The sequence below is a fragment of the Cetorhinus maximus genome, unplaced genomic scaffold, assembly GCF_964194155.1.
Source record: "Cetorhinus maximus unplaced genomic scaffold, sCetMax3.hap1.1 HAP1_SCAFFOLD_294, whole genome shotgun sequence".
Classification (NCBI taxonomy): domain Eukaryota; kingdom Metazoa; phylum Chordata; class Chondrichthyes; order Lamniformes; family Cetorhinidae; genus Cetorhinus; species Cetorhinus maximus.
In genome coordinates this window covers 344,945-366,313 of record NW_027596249.1, presented here as the reverse complement: position 1 = coordinate 366,313, position 21,369 = coordinate 344,945, and positions in this window count along the sequence as shown.

The following is a 21,369-nucleotide window of genomic DNA, read 5'->3' as shown; positions in this document are numbered from 1 at the left end:
CCCAATTCTCCCCATTCTTTCCCAGTTGCCCCATTCTCCCCATTCTTTCCCAGTAACCCCATTCTCCCCATTCTTACCCAGCAACCCCATACTCCCCATTCTTACCCAGTAACCACATTCTCCCCATTCTAACCGAGTAACCCCATTATCTCCATTCTTACCCATTAACCCCATTCTCCCCATTCTTACCCAGTATCCACAGTCTCCCTACTCGTACCCAGTAACCCCATTCTCCCCATTGTAACCCATTAACCCCATTTTTTCCCAGTAACCACATTCTCTCCATTGTTACCCAGTAACCCCATTCTCCCCATTCTTACCCATTAACCCCATTCTCCCCATTCTTACCAATTAACCCCATTCTCCCCAATCTTACCAAGTAAACCCATTCTCCCCATTCGTACCCTGTAACCCCATTCTCCCCATTCTTACCCATTAACCCCTTTCTCCCCATTCTTAACAAGTAAAACCATTCTCCCCATTCTTACCCAATAATCCCATACTGCCCATTCTTACCCAATAACTCCATTCTCCCCATTCCTACCCAGTAACCCCATTCTCCCCATTCTTACCCAGTAACCCCATTATCCCCATTGTAACCCAGTAACCACATACTCCCCATTCTTACCCTGTAACCCCATACACCCCTTTCTTACCCAGTAACCACTATCTCCCCATTCTTACCCAGTAACCCCATTCTGCCCATTCTTACCCTGTAACCCCATACTCCCCCTTCTTACCCATTAACCCTATTCTCCACATTCTTACACAGTAACCCCATTCTCCTCATTCTTACACAGTATCCACATTCTTACCCAGTAACCCCATTCTCCTCATTCTTACACAGTAACCCCATTCTCCCCATTCTTACCCAGTAAACCCATTATTACCCAGTAACCCCATTTTCCCCATTCTTACCCAGTTACCCCGTACTCCCAATTCTTACCCAGTAACCCGATTCTCCCCATTCTTAACCAGTATCCCCATTCTCCCCATTCTTACCCAGTAACCCCATTCTCCCCATTCTTACCCAGTAACCGCATACTCCCCATTCTTACCCAGTAACCCCATTCTCCACATTCATACCCAGTAACCCCATTCTCCCCATTCTTACCCATTAACCCCATTCTCCCCATTCTTACACAGTAACCCCATACTCCCCATTCTTTCCCTGTAACCCCATTCACCCTATTCTTAACATTAATGTCATTCTCCCCATTCTAACCGAATAACCACATTCTCCCCAATATTACCCAGTTACCCCCAATCCACATTCTTAGCGAGTAACGCCATTGTCCCCTTTCGTACCCTGTAAACACATTCTCCCCATTCTTACCCAGTAACCCCATACTCCCCATTCTTACCCAGTAACCCCTTTCGCCCCATTCTTATCCAGTAACCCCATTCTCCCCATTCTTACCCAGTAAATCCATTCTCCCCATTCTTACCCAGTAACCCCATTCTCCACATTCTTACCCAGTATCCCCATTCTCCCCATTCTTACCCAGTAAACCCATCTCCCCATTCTTACCCAGTAACCCCATTCTCCCCATTCTTACCCAGTTACCCCATAATACCCATTCTTGCCCAGTAACCCCATCCTCCCCATTCTTACCCAGTAACCCCATTCTCCCCATTCTTTCCCAGTTACCCCATACTCCCCATTCATACCCCGTAACCCCATTCTCCCCATTCTTACCCAGTCACCCCACTCTCCCCATTCTTAACCATTAACCCCATACTCTGCATTCTTACCCAGTAACCCCATTTCCCCATTCCTACTCAGTAACCCATTATCCCCATTCTTACCCAATAACCCCTAACACCGGATTCTTACCCAGTAACCCCATACTCCCCATTCTTAGCCAGCAACCACATTCGCCCCATTCTTACCCAGTAACTCCATTCTTCACATTCTTACCCAGTAACCCCTTAGTCTCCATTCTTTCCCTGTAGCCCCATACTGCCCATTCTTACCCAATAACCCCATTCTCCCAATTCTTACCCAGTTACCCCATTCTCCCTATTCTTACCCAGTAACCCCATTCTCCCCATTCTTACGCAGGAACCCCATTCTTACACAGTAAACCTATTCTCCCCATTCTTACCAAGTTACCCCATACTCCCCATTCATACCCAGTAAACCCACACTCCCCATTCTTACATAGTAACCCCATTCTCCCCATTCTTACCCAGTAACCACATTCTCCCCATTCTTACTCAGTAACCCCATTCTTAACCAGTAACCCCATTGTCCTTATTCTTACATAAAAACCCCATTCTCCCCATTCTTACCCAGTAACACCATTCTCCACATTCTTACCCTGTAACCCCATTCTTACCCAGGAACACCATTCTCCCCATTCTTATCCACTAACCCCATTCACCCCATTCTCACCCAGTAACCCCATACTCACCATTCTTACCCAGTAACCCCATTCTCCCCATTCTTACCCAGTAACCCCATACTCAACATTCCTACCCACTAAACCTATACTCCCCATTTTTACCCAGTAAACCCATTCTCCCCATTCTTACCCAGTAACCCCATACTCCCCATTCTTAACCAGTAACCCCATTCTCCCCATTCTTACCCAGTAACCCCATTCTCCACATTCTTACCCAGAAACCCCATTCTCCCCATTCTTACCCAGTAACTCCATTCTCCCCATTCTTTCCCAGTAACCCGATTTCCCCATTGTTACCCATTAACCCCATTCTCCCCATTATTAACAAGTAAACCCATTCTACCCATTCTTACCCATTTAGCCCATTCTCACCATTCTTACCCAGTAACCACATTCTCCCCATTCTTACCCAGTAACCCCATTCTGCCCATTCGTACCCAGAAGCCCCATATTCCACATTCTTACCCTGTAACTCCATTCTCACCATTCTTACCCAGTATCCCCATTATCCCCATTCTTTCCAAGTAACCCCTTTCTCCCCATTCTTACCCAGTAACCCCATTCTCCCCATTTTTACCCATTAACCCCACTCTCCCCATTCTTTCCCAGTAACCCCATACTCCACATTCTTACCCAGTAACCCCATTCTCCCCATTCTTACCCAATAACCCCATTCTCCCCATTTTTACCCAGTAACCCCAAACTCCACATTCTTACCCAGTAACCCCATTCCGCATATTCATAGCCAATAACCCCATTCTCCCCATTCTTACTCAGTAACCCCATACTCCCAATTCTTGCCGAGTAACCCCACACTCCCCATTCTTACCCAATAAACCCGTTCCACCCATTCGTACCAAGTAACCCCATTCTCCCCATTCTTACCCATTAATCCCGTTCTCCCCATTCTTTCCCATTATCCCCATACTCCCCATACTTACCCAATAAACCTATAGTCCCCATTCTTACCCATTATCCCCATTCTCCCCATTCTTACCAATTAACAGAATTCTCCCCATTCTTACCAAGTAAACCCATTCTCCCCATTCGTAACCAGTAACCCCATTCTCCCGATTCTTACACATTAACCCCATTCTCCCCATTCTTATCAAGTAACCCCATTCTCCCCTTTCGTATCCAGTAACCCCATTCTGCCCATTCTTACCCATTAACCCCATTCTCCCCATTCTAACCGGGAGACCCCATTCTCCCCATTCTTACCCAGTTGCCCCATTCTTCCCATTCTTACCCAGTAAGCCCATTCTCCCCAGTCTTACCCAGTAACCACATACTCCCCATTCTTACCCAGTAACCACATTCTCCCCATTCTAACCGAGTAACCCCATTATCCCCATTCTTACCCATTAACCCCATTCTCCCCATTCTTACCCAGTAACCACATTCTCCCTACTCGTACCCAGTAACCCCATTCTCCCTATTCTAACCCATTAACCCCATTCATTCCCAGTAACCACATTCTCTCCATTGTTACCCTGTAACCCCATTCTCCCCATTCTTACCCATTAACCCCATTCTCCCCATTCTTACCAATTAACCCCATTCTCCCCAATCTTACCAAGTAAACCCATTATCCCCATTCGTACCCAGTTACCCCATTCTCCCCAGTCTTACCCATTAACCCCATTCTCCCCATTCATACCAAGTAAAACCATTCTCCCCATTCTTTCCCAGTAACCCCATACTCCTTATTCTTACCCAATAAACCATTACTCCCCATTCTTACCCATTAACCACATTCTCCCCATTCTTACCAATTAACCCCATTCTCCCCATTCTTACCCAGTAACCCCATTCTCCCCATTCTTATCCAGTAACCCCATTCTCCCCATTCTTATCCAGTAACCCCATTCTCCCAATTCATACCCAGTAACCCCATATTCCCAATTCTTATCCTGTAACCCCATACTCCCAATTCTTACTCAGTAACCCCATTCTCACCATTCTTACCCAGTAACTCCAATATCCCAATTCTTACCCAGTAACCCCATACTCCCCATTCATACCCAGTATCCCCATTCTCCCCATTCTTACCAAGTAACCCCATACTCCCCATTCTTACCCAGTAACCCCATTCTCCCCATTCTTACCCAGTAACCCCATTCTCCCCATTCTTACCCAGTAACCCCATTCTCCCCATTCTGACCCAGTAACCCCATTCTTCCCCAGTAACCCAAATCTCCCCATTCTTACCCAGTAACCCCATTGTCTCCATTCTTCCCCAGTAACCCCATTCTACCCATTCTTACCCAGTAACCCCATTGTCCCCATTCTTACCCATTAACCCCATTCTCCCCATTCTTACCCATTAACCCCATTCTCCCCATTCTTACCCAGTAACACCATTCTCCCCATTCTTACCCAGTATCCCCATTCTCCCCATTCTTACCCAGTAAACCCATTCACCCCATTCTTATCCAGTAACCCTACTCTCCCAATTCTTACCCAGTAATCCCATATTCCCCATTCTTTTCCAGTAACCCCATACTACCTATTCGTACCCAGTAACCCCATTCTCCCCATTCTTAACCAGTAACTCCATTCTCCCCATTCTTACCCAGTAACCCCATACACCCTATTCTTACCCAGTATCCCTATTCTCCCCATTCTTACCCAGTAACCCCATACTCTCCATTCTTTCCCAGTAACACCATTCTCCCCATTCTTACCCAGTAACTCCATTCTCCCCATTCTTACCCAGTAACCCCATACTCCGCATTCATACCCAGTATCCCCATTCTCCCCATTCTTACCCAGTAACCCCATACTCCCCATTTTTACCCAGTAACACCATTCTCCCCATTCTTACCCAGTAACCCCATTCTCCCCATTCTTACCCAAGTAACCTCATTCTCCCCATTTTGACCCAGTAACCCCATTCTTACCCAGTATCCCAATTCTCCCCATTCTTACCCAGTAACCCCATTGTCCCCATTCTTCCCCAGTAACCCCATTCTCCCCATTCTTACCCATTAACCGCATTCTCCCCATTCGTACCCATTAACCCCATTCTCCCCCTTCTTACCAAGTAACACCATTCTCCCCATTCTTACCCAGTAACCCCATTCTCCCCATTCTTACCCAGTAAACTCATTCACCCCATTCTTATCCAGTAACCCCACTCTCCCAATTCTTACCCAGTAACCCCATATTCCCCATTCTTTTCTAGTAACCCCATTCTCCCCATTCTTACCCAGTAACCCCATTCTCCCCATTCTTAGCCAGTAACTCCATTCTCCCCATTCTTACCCAGTAACCCCATTCACCGCATTATTACCCAGGAACCCCATTCACCTCATTCTTACCCAGTAACCCCATACTCCCCATTCTTACCCAGTAACCCCATATACCCAGTCTTACCCAGTAAACCCATTCTCCCCATTCTTACCCAGTAACCCCATTTTCCCCATTCTTATCCAGTAACCCCATTCTCTCCATTCTTATCCAGTAAACCCATTCTCCCAATTCATACCAAGTAACCCCATATTCCCAATTCTTATCCTGTAACCCCATACACCCAATTCTTACCCAGTAACCCCATTCTCCCAATTCTTACCCAGTAACCCCATTCTCCCCATTCTTACCAAGTAACCCCATACTCCCAATTCTTACCCAGTAACCCCTTTCTCCCCATTCTTACCCAGTAACCCCATTCTCCCCATTCTTACCCAGTAATCCCATTCTCCCCATTCTTACCCAGTAACCCCATTCGTCCCCAGTAACCCAATTCTCCCCATTCTTACCCAGTAACCCCATTGTCCCCATTCTTCCCCAGTAACCCCATTCTCCCCATTCTTACCCAGTAACCCCATAGTCCCCATTCTTACCCATTAACCCCATTCTCCCCATTCTTACCCATTAACCCCATTCTCCCCATTCTTACCCAGTAACACCATTCTGCCCATTCTTACCCAGTAACCCCATTCTCCCCATTCTTACCCAGTAAACCCATTCACCCCATTCCTATCCAGTAACCCTACTCTCCCAATTTTTACCCAGTAACCCCATATTCCCAATTCTTTTCCAGTAACCCCATACTCCCCATTCTTACCCAGTAACCCCATACTCCCCATTGTTACCCAGTATCCACATTCTCCCCATTCTTACCCAGTCACCCCATACTCTCCATTCTTTCCCAATAACCCCATTCTCCCCATTCTTACCCAGTAACTCCATTCTCCCAATTCTTACCCAGTAACCCCATACTCCCCATTCATACCCAGTATTCCCATTCTCCCCATTTTACCCAGTAACCACATACTCCCCATTCTTACCCAGTAACCCCATTCTCCCCATTCTTACCCTGTAACCCCATTCTCCCCATTCTTACCCAGTAACCTCATTCTCCCCATTTTTACCCAGTAACCCCATTCTTACCCAGTATCCCCATTCTCCCCATTCTTACCCAGTAACCACATACTCCCCATTCTTACCCAGTAACCCCATTCTCCCCATTCTTACCCTGTAACCCCATTCTCCCCATTCTTACCCAGTAACCCCATACTCCCCATTTTTACCCAGTAACCCCATTCTCCCCATTCTTACCCAGTAACCCCATTCTCCCCATTCTTACCCAAGTAACCTCATTCTCCCCATTTTGACCCAGTAACCCCATTCTTACCCAGTATCCCAATTCTCCCCATTCTTACCCAGTAACCCCATTGTCCCCATTCTTCCCCAGTAACCCCATTCTCCCCATTCTTACCCATTAACCGCATTCTCCCCATTCGTACCCATTAACCCCATTCTCCCCCTTCTTACCAAGTAACACCATTCTCCCCATTCTTACCCAGTAACCCCATTCTCCCCATTCTTACCCAGTAAACTCATTCACCCCATTCTTATCCAGTAACCCCACTCTCCCAATTCTTACCCAGTAACCCCATATTCCCCATTCTTTTCTAGTAACCCCATTCTCCCCATTCTTACCCAGTAACCCCATTCTCCCCATTCTTAGCCAGTAACTCCATTCTCCCCATTCTTACCCAGTAACCCCATTCACCGCATTATTACCCAGGAACCCCATTCACCTCATTCTTACCCAGTAACCCCATACTCCCCATTCTTACCCAGTAACCCCATATACCCAGTCTTACCCAGTAAACCCATTCTCCCCATTCTTACCCAGTAACCCCATTTTCCCCATTCTTATCCAGTAACCCCATTCTCTCCATTCTTATCCAGTAAACCCATTCTCCCAATTCATACCAAGTAACCCCATATTCCCAATTCTTATCCTGTAACCCCATACACCCAATTCTTACCCAGTAACCCCATTCTCCCAATTCTTACCCAGTAACCCCATTCTCCCCATTCTTACCAAGTAACCCCATACTCCCAATTCTTACCCAGTAACCCCTTTCTCCCCATTCTTACCCAGTAACCCCATTCTCCCCATTCTTACCCAGTAATCCCATTCTCCCCATTCTTACCCAGTAACCCCATTCGTCCCCAGTAACCCAATTCTCCCCATTCTTACCCAGTAACCCCATTGTCCCCATTCTTCCCCAGTAACCCCATTCTCCCCATTCTTACCCAGTAACCCCATAGTCCCCATTCTTACCCATTAACCCCATTCTCCCCATTCTTACCCATTAACCCCATTCTCCCCATTCTTACCCAGTAACACCATTCTGCCCATTCTTACCCAGTAACCCCATTCTCCCCATTCTTACCCAGTAAACCCATTCACCCCATTCCTATCCAGTAACCCTACTCTCCCAATTTTTACCCAGTAACCCCATATTCCCAATTCTTTTCCAGTAACCCCATACTCCCCATTCTTACCCAGTAACCCCATACTCCCCATTGTTACCCAGTATCCACATTCTCCCCATTCTTACCCAGTCACCCCATACTCTCCATTCTTTCCCAATAACCCCATTCTCCCCATTCTTACCCAGTAACTCCATTCTCCCAATTCTTACCCAGTAACCCCATACTCCCCATTCATACCCAGTATTCCCATTCTCCCCATTTTACCCAGTAACCACATACTCCCCATTCTTACCCAGTAACCCCATTCTCCCCATTCTTACCCTGTAACCCCATTCTCCCCATTCTTACCCAGTAACCTCATTCTCCCCATTTTTACCCAGTAACCCCATTCTTACCCAGTATCCCCATTCTCCCCATTCTTACCCAGTAACCACATACTCCCCATTCTTACCCAGTAACCCCATTCTCCCCATTCTTACCCTGTAACCCCATTCTCCCCATTCTTACCCAGTAACCTCATTCTCCCCATTTTTACCCAGTAACCCCATTCTTACCCAGTATCCCCATTCTCCCCATTCTTACCCAGTAACCCCATTCTCCACATTCATACCCAGTAACTACATTCTCTCCATTCTTACCCAGTAACCCCATTCTCCCCATTCTTACGCAGTAAACCCATTCTCCCCATTCTTCTCCAGTAACCCGACTATCCCAATTCTTATCCAGTAACCCCATATTCCCCATTCTTATCCAGTAAACCCATACTCCCCATTCATACCCAGTAACCCCATTCTCCCCATTCTTACCCAGTAACTCCATTCTTCCCATTCTTACCCAGTACCGCCATACCCCACATTCTTACCCAGTAACCCCATTCGCCCCATTCATACCCAGTAACCCCATTCTCCCCATTCTTACCCAGTAACTCCATTCTCCCCATTCTTACCCAGTAACCTCATTCTCCCCAGTGATCCACAGTAACGCCATTCTCCCCCTTCGTACCCAGTAACCGCATTCTCCCCATTCTTACCCGTTAACCACATTCTACCCATTCTTACCAAGGAACCCAATTCTCCCCATTCTTCCCCAGCAACCCCATTCTCCCCATTCTTACACAGTAACGCCATTCTCCGCATTCTTACCCAGTAACCAAATTCTCGCCATTCTTACCCAGTCACTCCATTCTCCCCATTCTTACCCAGTAACCTCATTCTCCCCAGTGATCCACAGTAACGCCAATCTCCCCCTTCGTACCCAGTTACCGCATTCTCCCCATTCTTACCCGTTAACCACATTCTACCCATTCTTACCAAGTAATTAAATTCTCCCCATTCTTCCCCAGCAACCCCATTCTCCCCATTCTTACACAGTAACGCCATTCTCCGCATTCTTACCCAGTAACCAAATTCTCGCCATTCTTACCCAGTAACCCCATTCTCCCCATTCGTACCCAGTAACCCCATTCTCCCCATTCATTCCCATTAAACCCATTCTCCCCATTCTTAGCCAGTAACGCCATTCTCCCCATTCTTACCCAGTAACCCCATTCTCCCCATTACAACCCAGTAACCCGATTCTCCCGATTCTTACCCAGTATCCCCATTCTCCCCATTCTTACCCAGAAACCACATTCTCCCCATTCTTACCCAGTAACCCCATTCTCCCCATTACAACCCAGTAACCACATTCTTCCCATTCTTACCCAGTAACCCCATTCTCCCCATTCTTACCCAGGAACCCTATTCTCCCCATTCTTACCCAGTAACCACATTCTTACCCAGTAACCCTATACTCCCCATTTTTACCCAGTAACCCCTTACTCCCCATTCTTACCCTGTAACCCCATATTCCCCATTCTTCCCCAGTAACCCCATACGCCCCATTCTTACCCAGTAACCCCATTCTCCCCATTCTTACAGAGTAACTCCATTCTCCCCATTGATACCCAGTAACCCATACTCCCCATTCTTACCCAGTAACGCCATTCCCGCAATCTTACCCAGTAACACCATTCTCCCCATTCTTAGCCAGTAACCCCATTATCCCCATTCCTACCCAGTAACACCATTCTCCCCATTCTTAACCAGTAAGCCCATTCTCCCCATTCTTACCCAGTAACGCCATTCTCCCCATTCTTACCCAGTAACCCCATTCTCCCCATTACAACCCAGTAACCCGATTCTCCCGATTCTTACCCAGTATCCCCATTCTCCCCATTCTTACCCAATAACCACAGTCTCCCCATTCTTACCCAGTAACCCCATTCTCCCCATTACAACCCAGTAACCACATTCTCCACATTCTTACCCAGTAACCCCATACTCCCCATTGTTACCCAGTATCCCCATTCTCCCCATTCTTGCCCAGTAACCCCATACTCTCCATTCTTTCCCAGTAACCCCATTCTCCCCATTCTTACCCAGTAACTCCATTCTCCCCATTCTTACCCAGTAACCCCATACTCCCCATTCATACCCAGTATCCCCATTCTCCCCATTCTTACCCAGTAACCCCATACTCCCCATTCTTACCCAGTAACCCCATACTCCCCATTCTTACCCAGTAACACCATTCTCTCCATTCTTACCCAGTAACCCCATTCTCCCCATTCTTACGCAGTAAACCCATTCTCCCCATTCTTATCCAGTAACCCGACTATCCCAATTCTTACCCAGTAACCCCATATTCCCCATTCTTATCCAGTAAACCCATACTCCCCATTCTTACCCAGTAACCCCATTCTCCCCATTCTTACCCAGTAACTCCATTCTTCCCTTTCTTACCCAGTACCGCCATACTCCCCATTCTTACACAGTAACGCCATTCTCCGCATTCTTACCCAGTAACCAAATTCTCGCCATTCTTACCCAGTAACCCCATTCTCCCCATTCGTACCCAGTAACCCCATTCTCCCCATTCTTTCCCATTAACCCCATTCTCCCCATTCTTAGCCAGTAACGCCATTCTCCCCATTCTTACCCAGTAACCCCATTCTCCCCATTACAACCCAGTAACCCGATTCTCCCGATTCTTACCCAGTATCCCCATTCTCCCCATTCTTACCCAGTAACCACAGTCTCCCCATTCTTACCCAGTAACCCCATTCTCCCCATTACAACCCAGTAACCACATTCTCCCCATTCTTACCCAGTCACTCCATTCTCCCCATTCTTACCCAGTAACCTCATTCTCCCCAGTGATCCACAGTAACGCCAATCTCCCCCTTCGTACCCAGTTACCGCATTCTCCCCATTCTTACCCGTTAACCACATTCTACCCATTCTTACCAAGTAATTAAATTCTCCCCATTCTTCCCCAGCAACCCCATTCTCCCCATTCTTACACAGTAACGCCATTCTCCGCATTCTTACCCAGTAACCAAATTCTCGCCATTCTTACCCAGTAACCCCATTCTCCCCATTCGTACCCAGTAACCCCATTCTCCCCATTCTTTCCCATTAAACCCATTCTCCCCATTCTTAGCCAGTAACGCCATTCTCCCCATTCTTACCCAGTAACCCCATTCTCCCCATTACAACCCAGTAACCCGATTCTCCCGATTCTTACCCAGTATCCCCATTCTCCCCATTCTTACCCAGTAACCACATTCTCCCCATTCTTACCCAGTAACCGCATTCTCCCCATTACAACCCAGTAACCACATTCTTCCCATTCTTACCCAGTAACCCCATTCTCCCCATTCTTACCCAGGAACCCTATTCTCCCCATTCTTACCCAGTAACCACATTCTTACCCAGTAACCCTATACTCCCCATTTTTACCCAGTAACCCCTTACTCCCCATTCTTACCCTGTAACCCCATATTCCCCATTCTTCCCCAGTAACCCCATACGCCCCATTCTTACCCAGTAACCCCATTCTCCCCATTCTTACCCAGTAACTCCATTCTCCCCATTGATACCCAGTAACCCATACTCCCCATTCTTACCCAGTAACGCCATTCCCGCAATCTTACCCAGTAACACCATTCTCCCCATTCTTAGCCAGTAACCCCATTATCCCCATTCCTACCCAGTAACACCATTCTCCCCATTCTTAACCAGTAAGCCCATTCTCCCCATTCTTACCCAGTAACCCCATACTCCCCATTCTTACCCTGTTTCCCCTTTCTCCCCATTGTTACCAAGTAACCCCTTAATCCCCAATTCTTACACAGTAAACCCATTCTCCCCATTCTTACCCAGTAAACACATTCTCCGCATTCGTACCCAGTAACCCCACTCTCCCCATTCTTATCAAGTAACCCCATTCTCCCCATTCTAACCAACTAACCCAATTCTCCCCATTCTTACCCAGTAAACCCATTCTCCCTATTCTTCCACAGTAAACTCGATTCTCCCCATTCTTACTCAGTAACCCTTTTCTCCCCATTCTTGCCCATTAACCCCATTCTCCACAGTCTTACCAATTAATCCAATTCTCCCCATTCTTACCCAGTAACCCTATTCTCCCCATTCTTACCCAGTAACCCCATACTCCCCATTCATACCCTGTAACCCCATTCTCCCCAATCTTAGCCAGTAACCCCATATTCCCCATCGTTACACAGTAACCCCATTCACCCCTTTCTTACCCAGTAACCCCATACTTCCCATTCTTACCCAGTAACCCCATAATCCCCATTATTACCCAGTATCCACATTCTCCCCATTCTTACCCAGTAACCCCATTCTTCCTACTCTTAGCCAGTAACCCCATTCTCCCCATTCTTACCCAGTAACACCAATCTCCCCATTCTTACCGAGTAAACCCATACTCCCCATTCTTACCCAGTAACAACATTCTCCCAATTCCTTCCCAGCAACCCCAATCTCCCCATTCTTGCCCAGTAAGCCCACTCTCCCCATTCTTACCCAATAACCCCATACACCCCATTCTTAACCAGTAACCCCATTCTCCCCATTCATACCCAGTAACCACATTCTCCCCATTCTTACCCAGTTACCCCATACTCCCCATTCTTACCCAGTAACCGAATACTCCCCATTCTTACGCAGTAACCCCATATTCCCCATTCTTACCCAGTAACCTCATTCTGCCCATTCTTATCCAGTAACCCCATACTACCCATTCTTAGCCAGTAACCCCGTAGTCCACATTCTTACCCAGTAACCCCATTATCCCCATTCTTACCCAGTAACCCCATTCTCCCCATTCTTACCCAGTAACCCCATTCTCCCCATTCTTACCCATAACCCCTTTCTCCCTATTCTTACCCAGTAACTCCATTATCCCCATTCTTACCCAGTAAACCCATTCGCCCCATTCTTACCCAGTAACCCCATTCATACCCAGTAAACCCATTCTCCCCATTCTTACCCAGTAATCCCATACTCCCCAATCTTACCCAGTAAACCCAAACTCCCCAATCTTAACCAGTAACCCCATTCTCCCCATTCTTACCCAGTAACCCCGTTCTCCCCATTCTTACCCAGTAACCCCATTCTTCCATTCTTACCCAGTAACCACATTCTCCCCATTCTTACCCAGTAACCCAATACTCCCCATTCTTACCCAGTAACCCCATTCTCCCCATTCTTAGTCAGTAACCCCATACTCCCCATTCTTACCCACTAACAACATAATCCCCATTCTTAACCTGTAACCCCATTCTCCCGATTCTTACCCAGTAACCCCATACTCCCCACTCTTACCCAGTAAAACCATTCTCCCCATTCTTACCCAGTAACCCCATTCTCCCCATTCTTAACCAGTAACTCCATTCTCCCCATTCTTACCCAGTAACCCCATACACCCTATTCTTACCCAGTATCCCTATTCTCCCCATTCTTACCCAGTAACCCCATACTCTCCATTCTTTCCCAGTAACACCATTCTCCCCATTCTTACCCAGTAACTCCATTCTCCCCATTCTTACCCAGTAACCCCATACTCCCCATTCATACCCAGTATCCCCATTCTCCCCATTCTTACCCAGTAACCCCATACTCCCCATTTTTACCCAGTAACCCCATTCTCCCCATTCTTACCCAGTAACCCCATTCTCCCCATTCTTACCCAAGTAACCTCATTCTCCCCATTTTGACCCAGTAACCCCATTCTTACCCAGTATCCCAATTCTCCCCATTCTTACCCAGTAACCCCATTGTCCCCATTCTTCCCCAGTAACCCCATTCTCCCCATTCTTACCCATTAACCGCATTCTCCCCATTCGTACCCATTAACCCCATTCTCCCCCTTCTTACCAAGTAACACCATTCTCCCCATTCTTACCCAGTAACCCCATTCTCCCATTCTTACCCAGTAAACTCATTCACCCCATTCTTATCCAGTAACCCCATTCTCCCCATTCTTACCCAGTAACCCCATTCTCCCCATTCTTAGCCAGTAACTCCATTCTCCCCATTCTTACCCAGTAACCCCATTCACCGCATTATTACCCAGGAACCCCATTCACCTCATTCTTACCCAGTAACCCCATACTCCCCATTCTTACCCAGTAACCCCATATACCCAGTCTTACCCAGTAAACCCATTCTCCCCATTCTTACCCAGTAACCCCATTTTCCCCATTCTTATCCAGTAACCCCATTCTCTCCATTCTTATCCAGTAACCCCATTCTCCCAATTCATACCAAGTAACCCCATATTCCCTATTCTTATCCTGTAACCCCATACACCCAATTCTTACCCAGTAACCCCATTCTCCCAATTCTTACCCAGTAACCCCATTCTCCCCATTCTTACCAAGTAACCCCATACTCCCAATTCTTACCCAGTAACCCCTTTCTCCCCATTCTTACCCAGTAACACCATTCTCCCCATTCTTACCCAGTAATCCCATTCTCCCCATTCTTACCCAGCAACCCCATTCGTCCCAGTAACCCAATTCTCCCCATTCTTACCCAGTAACCCCATTGTCCCCATTCTTCCCCAGTAACCCCATTCTCCCCATTCTTACCCAGTAACCCCATAGTCCCCATTCTTACCCAGTAACCCCATTCTCCCCATTCTTACCCATTAACCCCATTCTCCCCATTCTTACCCAGTAACACCATTCTCCCCATTCTAACCCAGTAACCCCATTCTCCCCATTCTTACCCAGTAAACCCATTCACCCCATTCTTATCCAGTAACCCTACTCTCCCAATTCTTACCCAGTAACCCCATATTCCCAATTCTTTTCCAGTAACCCCATACTCCCCATTCTTACCCAGTAACCCCATACTCCCCATTGTTACCCAGTATCCACATTCTCCCCATTCTTACCCAGTCACCCCATACTCTCCATTCTTTCCCAATAACCCCATTCTCCCCATTCTTACCCAGTAACTCCATTCTCCCAATTCTTACCCAGTAACCCCATACTCCCCATTCATACCCAGTATTCCCATTCTCCCCATTCTTACCCAGTAACCACATACTCCCCATTCTTACCCAGTAACCCCATTCTCCCCATTCTTACCCTGTAACCCCATTCTCCCCATTCTTACCCAGTTACCTCATTCTCCCCATTTTTACCCAGTAACCCCATTCTTACCCAGTATCCCCATTCTCCCCATTCTTACCCAGTAACCCCATTCTCCACATTCATACCCAGTAACAACATTCTCTCCATTCTTACCCAGTAACCCCATTCTCCCCATTCTTACGCAGTAAACCCATTCTCCCCATTCTTATCCAGTAACCCGACTATCCCAATTCTTATCCAGTAACCCCATATTCCCCATTCTTATCCAGTAAACCCATACTCCCCATTCATACCCAGTAACCCCATTCTCCCCATTCTTACCCAGTAACTCCATTCTTCCCATTCTTACCCAGTACCGCCATACCCCACATTCTTACCCAGTAACCCCATTCGCCCCATTCATACCCAGTAACCCCATTCTCCCCATTCTTACCCAGTAACTCCATTCTCCCCATTCTTACCCAGTAACCTCATTCTCTCCAGTGATCCACAGTAACGCCATTCTCCCCCTTCGTACCCAGTAACCGCATTCTCCCCATTCTTACCCGTTAACCACATTCTACCCATTCTTACCAAGGAACCCAATTCTCCCCATTCTTCCCCAGCAACCCCATTCTCCCCATTCTTACACAGTAACGCCATTCTCCGCATTCTTACCCAGTAACCAAATTCTCGCCATTCTTACCCAGTCACTCCATTCTCCCCATTCTTACCCAGTAACCTCATTCTCCCCAGTGATCCACAGTAACGCCAATCTCCCCCTTCGTACCCAGTTACCGCATTCTCCCCATTCTTACCCGTTAACCACATTCTACCCATTCTTACCAAGTAATTAAATTCTCCCCATTCTTCCCCAGCAACCCCATTCTCCCCATCCTTACACAGTAACGCCATTCTCCGCATTCTTACCCAGTAACCAAATTCTCGCCATTCTTACCCAGTAACCCCATTCTCCCCATTCGTACCCAGTAACCCCATTCTCCCCATTCTTTCCCATTAAACCCATTCTCCCCATTCTTAGCCAGTAACGCCATTCTCCCCATTCTTACCCAGTAACCCCATTCTCCCCATTACAACCCAGTAACCCGATTCTCCCGATTCTTACCCAGTATCCCCATTCTCCCCATTCTTACCCAGTAACCACATTCTACCCATTCTTACCCAGTAACCGCATTCTCCCCATTACAACCCAGTAACCACATTCTTCCCATTCTTACCCAGTAACCCCATTCTCCCCATTCTTACCCAGGAACCCTATTCTCCCCATTCTTACCCAGTAACCACATTCTTACCCAGTAACCCTATACTCCCCATTTTTACCCAGTAACCCCTTACTCCCCATTCTTACCCTGTAACCCCATATTCCCCATTCTTCCCCAATAACCCCATACGCCCCATTCTTACCCAGTAACCCCATTCTCCCATTCTTACCCAGTAACTCCATTCTCCCCATTGATACCCAGTAACCCATACTCCCCATTCTTACCCAGTAACGCCATTCCCGCAATCTTACCCAGTAACACCATTCTCCCCATTCTTAGCCAGTAACCCCATTATCCCCATTCCTACCCAGTAACACCATTCTCCCCATTCTTAACCAGTAAGCCCATTCTCCCCATTCTTACCCAGTAACCCCATACTCCCCATTCTTACCCTGTTTCCCCTTTCTCCCCATTGTTACCAAGTAACCCCTAAATCCCCAATTCTTACACAGTAAACCCATTCTCCCCATTCTTACCCAGTAAACACATTCTCCGCATTCGTACCCAGTAACCCCACTCTCCCCATTCTTATCAAGTAACCCCATTCTCCCCATTCTAACCAACTAACCCAATTCTCCCCATTCTTACCCAGTAAACCCATTCTCCCTATTCTTCCACAGTAAACTCGATTCTCCCCATTCTTACTCAGTAACCCTTTTCTCCCCATTCTTGCCCATTAACCCCATTCTCCACAGTCTTACCAATTAATCCAATTCTCCCCATTCTTACCCAGTAACCCTATTCTCCCCATTCTTACCCAGTAACCCCATACTCCCCATTCATACCCTGTAACCCCATTCTCCCCAATCTTAGCCAGTAACCTCATATTCCCCATCGTTACACAGTAACCCCATTCACCCCTTTCTTACCCAGTAACCCCATACTTCCCATTCTTACCCAGTAACCCCATAATCCCCATTATTACCCAGTATCCACATTCTCCCAATTCTTACCCAGTAACCCCATTCTTTCTACTCTTAGCCAGTAACCCCATTCTCCCCATTCTTACCCAGTAACACCAATCTCCCCATTCTTACCGAGTAAACCCATACTCCCCATTCTTACCCAGTAACAACATTCTCCCAATTCCTTCCCAGCAACCCCAATCTCCCCATTCTTGCCCAGTAAGCCCACTCTCCCCATTCTTACCCAATAACCCCATACACCCCATTCTTAACCAGTAACCCCATTCTCCCCATTCATACCCAGTAACCCCATTCTCCCCATTCTTACCCAGTTTCCCCATACTCCCCATTCTTACCCAGTAACCGAATACTCCCCATTCTTACGCAGTAACCCCATATTCCCCATTCTTACCCAGTAACCTCATTCTGCCCATTCTTATCCAGTAACCCCATACTACCCATTCTTAGCCAGTAACCCCGTACTCCACATTCTTACCCAGTAACCCCATTATCCCCATTCTTACCCAGTAACCCCATTCTCCCCATTCTTACCCAGTAACCCCATTCTCCCCATTCTTACCCATAACCCCTTTCTCCCTATTCTTACCCAGTAACTCCATTATCCCCATTCTTACCCAGTAAACCCATTCGCCCCATTCTTACCCAGTAACCCCATTCATTCCCAGTAACCCCATTCTCCCCATTCTTACCCAGTAATCCCATACTCCCCAATCTTACCCAGTAAACCCAAACTCCCCAATCTTAACCAGTAACCCCATTATCCCCATTCTTACCCAGTAACCCCGTTCTCCCCATTCTTACCCAGTAACCCCATTCTTCCCATTCTTACCCAGTAACCACATTCTCCCCATTCTTACCCAGTAACCCAATACTCCCCATTCTTACCCAGTAACCCCATTCTCCCCATTCTTAGTCAGTAACCCCATACTCCCCATTCTTACCCACTAACAACATAATCCCCATTCTTAACCTGTAACCCCATTCTCCCGATTCTTACCCAGTAACCCCATACTCCCCACTCTTACCCAGTAAAACCATTCTCCCCATTCTTACCCAGTAACCCCATTCTCCCCATTCTTAACCAGTAACTCCATTCTCCCCATTCTTACCCAGTAACCCCATACACCCTATTCTTACCCAGTATCCCTATTCTCCCCATTCTTACCCAGTAACCCCATACTCTCCATTCTTTCCCAGTAACACCATTCTCCCCATTCTTACCCAGTAACTCCATTCTCCCCATTCTTACCCAGTAACCCCATACTCCCCATTCATACCCAGTATCCCCATTCTCCCCATTCTTACCCAGTAACCCCATACTCCCCATTTTTACCCAGTAACCCCATTCTCCGCATTCTTACCCAGTAACCCCATTCTCCCCATTCTTACCCAAGTAACCTCATTCTCCCCATTTTGACCCAGTAACCCCATTCTTACCCAGTATCCCAATTCTCCCCATTCTTACCCAGTAACCCCATTGTCCCCATTCTTCCCCAGTAACCCCATTCTCCCCATTCTTACCCATTAACCGCATTCTCCCCATTCGTACCCATTAACCCCATTCTCCCCCTTCTTACCAAGTAACACCATTCTCCCCATTCTTACCCAGTAACCCCATTCTCCCCATTCTTACCCAGTAAACTCATTCACCCCATTCTTATCCAGTAACCCCATTCTCCCCATTCTTACCCAGTAACCCCATTCTCCCCATTCTTAGCCAGTAACTCCATTCTCCCCATTCTTACCCAGTAAACCCATTCTCCCCATTCTTACCCATTAAACACATTCTCCGCATTCGTACCCAGTAACCGCGTTCTCCCCACTCTTACCCAGTAAATCCATTATCCCCATTCTTACCCAGAAACACCATTCTCCTCATTCTTACCCAGTAAACCCATACTCCCCATTCTTACCCAGTAACCCCATTCTCCCCATTTTAACCAGTAACCCCATTCTCCACATTCTTACCCAGTAAACCCACACTCCCCATTCTTCCCCAGTAACCCCATTCTCCCCATTCATACCCAGTAACCCCATTCTCCCCATTCTAACCCAGTTACCCCATACTCCCCATTCTTACCCAGTAACCGAATACTCCCCATTCTTACCCAGTAACCCCATTCTCCCCATTCTTACCCAATAACCACATTCTCCCCAATCGTACCCAGTAACCCCATTCTACCCATTCTTACCCAGTAACCCCATACTCCCCATTCTTACCCAGTAACCCCGTACTCCCCATTCTTACCCAGTAACCCCATTCTCCCCATTCTTACCCAGTAACCCCATTCTCCCCTTTCTTACCCAGTAACCCCATTCGCCCCATTCTTACCCAGTAACCCCATTCATACCCAGTAACCCCATAATCCCCATTCTTTACCAGTAACCCCATTCTCCCCATTCTTACCCAGTAACCCCATTCTCCCCACTCTTACCCAGTAAGACAATTCTCCCCATTCTTACCCGGAAACATCATTCTCCTCATTCTTACCCAGTAAACCCATACTCCCCATTCTTACCCAGTAACCCCATTTTCCCCATTTTAACCAGTAACCCCATTCTCGACATTCTTACCCAGTAAACCCACTCTCCCCATTCTTACCCAATAAAACCATAATCCCCATTTTTACCCAGTAACCCCATTCTCCCCATTCATACCCATTAACCCCATTCTCCCCATTCTTTCCCATTAACCCCATTCTCCCCATTCTTAGCCAGTAACGCCATTCTCCCCATTCTTACCCAGTAACCCCATTCTCCCCATTACAACCCAGTAAACCGATTCTCCCGATTTTTACCCAGTATCCCCATTCTCCCCATTCTTACCCAGTAACCCCAATCTCGCCATTACAACCCAGTAACCACATTCACCCCGTTCTTACCCAGTAACTCCATTCTCCCCATTCTTACCCAGTAACCTCATTCTCCCCAGTGATCCACAGTAACGCCAATCTCCCCCTTCGTCCCCAGTAACCCCATTCTCCCCATTCTTACCCATTAACCCCATTCTCCCCATTCTTACCAATTAACCCCATTCTCCCCAATCTTATTAAGTAACCCCATTCTCCCCATTCTTACCCATTAACCCCATTCTCCCCATTCTTACACAGTAACCCCATACTCCCCATTCTTACCCTGTAACCCCATTCACCCTATTCTTACCCATTAACGTCATTCTCCCCAGTCTAACCGAATAACCACATTCTCCCCAATATTACCCAGTAACCCCCAATCCACATTCTTAGCGAGTAATGCCATTGTCCCCTTTCGTACCCTGTAAACACATTCTCCTCATTCTTACCCAGTAACCCCATACTCCCCATTCTTACCCAGTAACCCCTTTCGCCCCATTCTTATCCAGTAACCCCATCTCCCCATTCTAACCCAGTATCCCCATTCTCCCCATTCTTACCCAGTAAACCCATGTCCCCATTCTTACCCAGTAACCCCATTCTCCCCATTCTTACCCAGTTACCCCATACTACACATTCTTGCCCAGTAACCCCATTCTCACCATTCTTACCCAGTAACCCCATTCTCCCCATTCTTTCCCAGTTACCCCATACTCCCCATTCATACCCCGT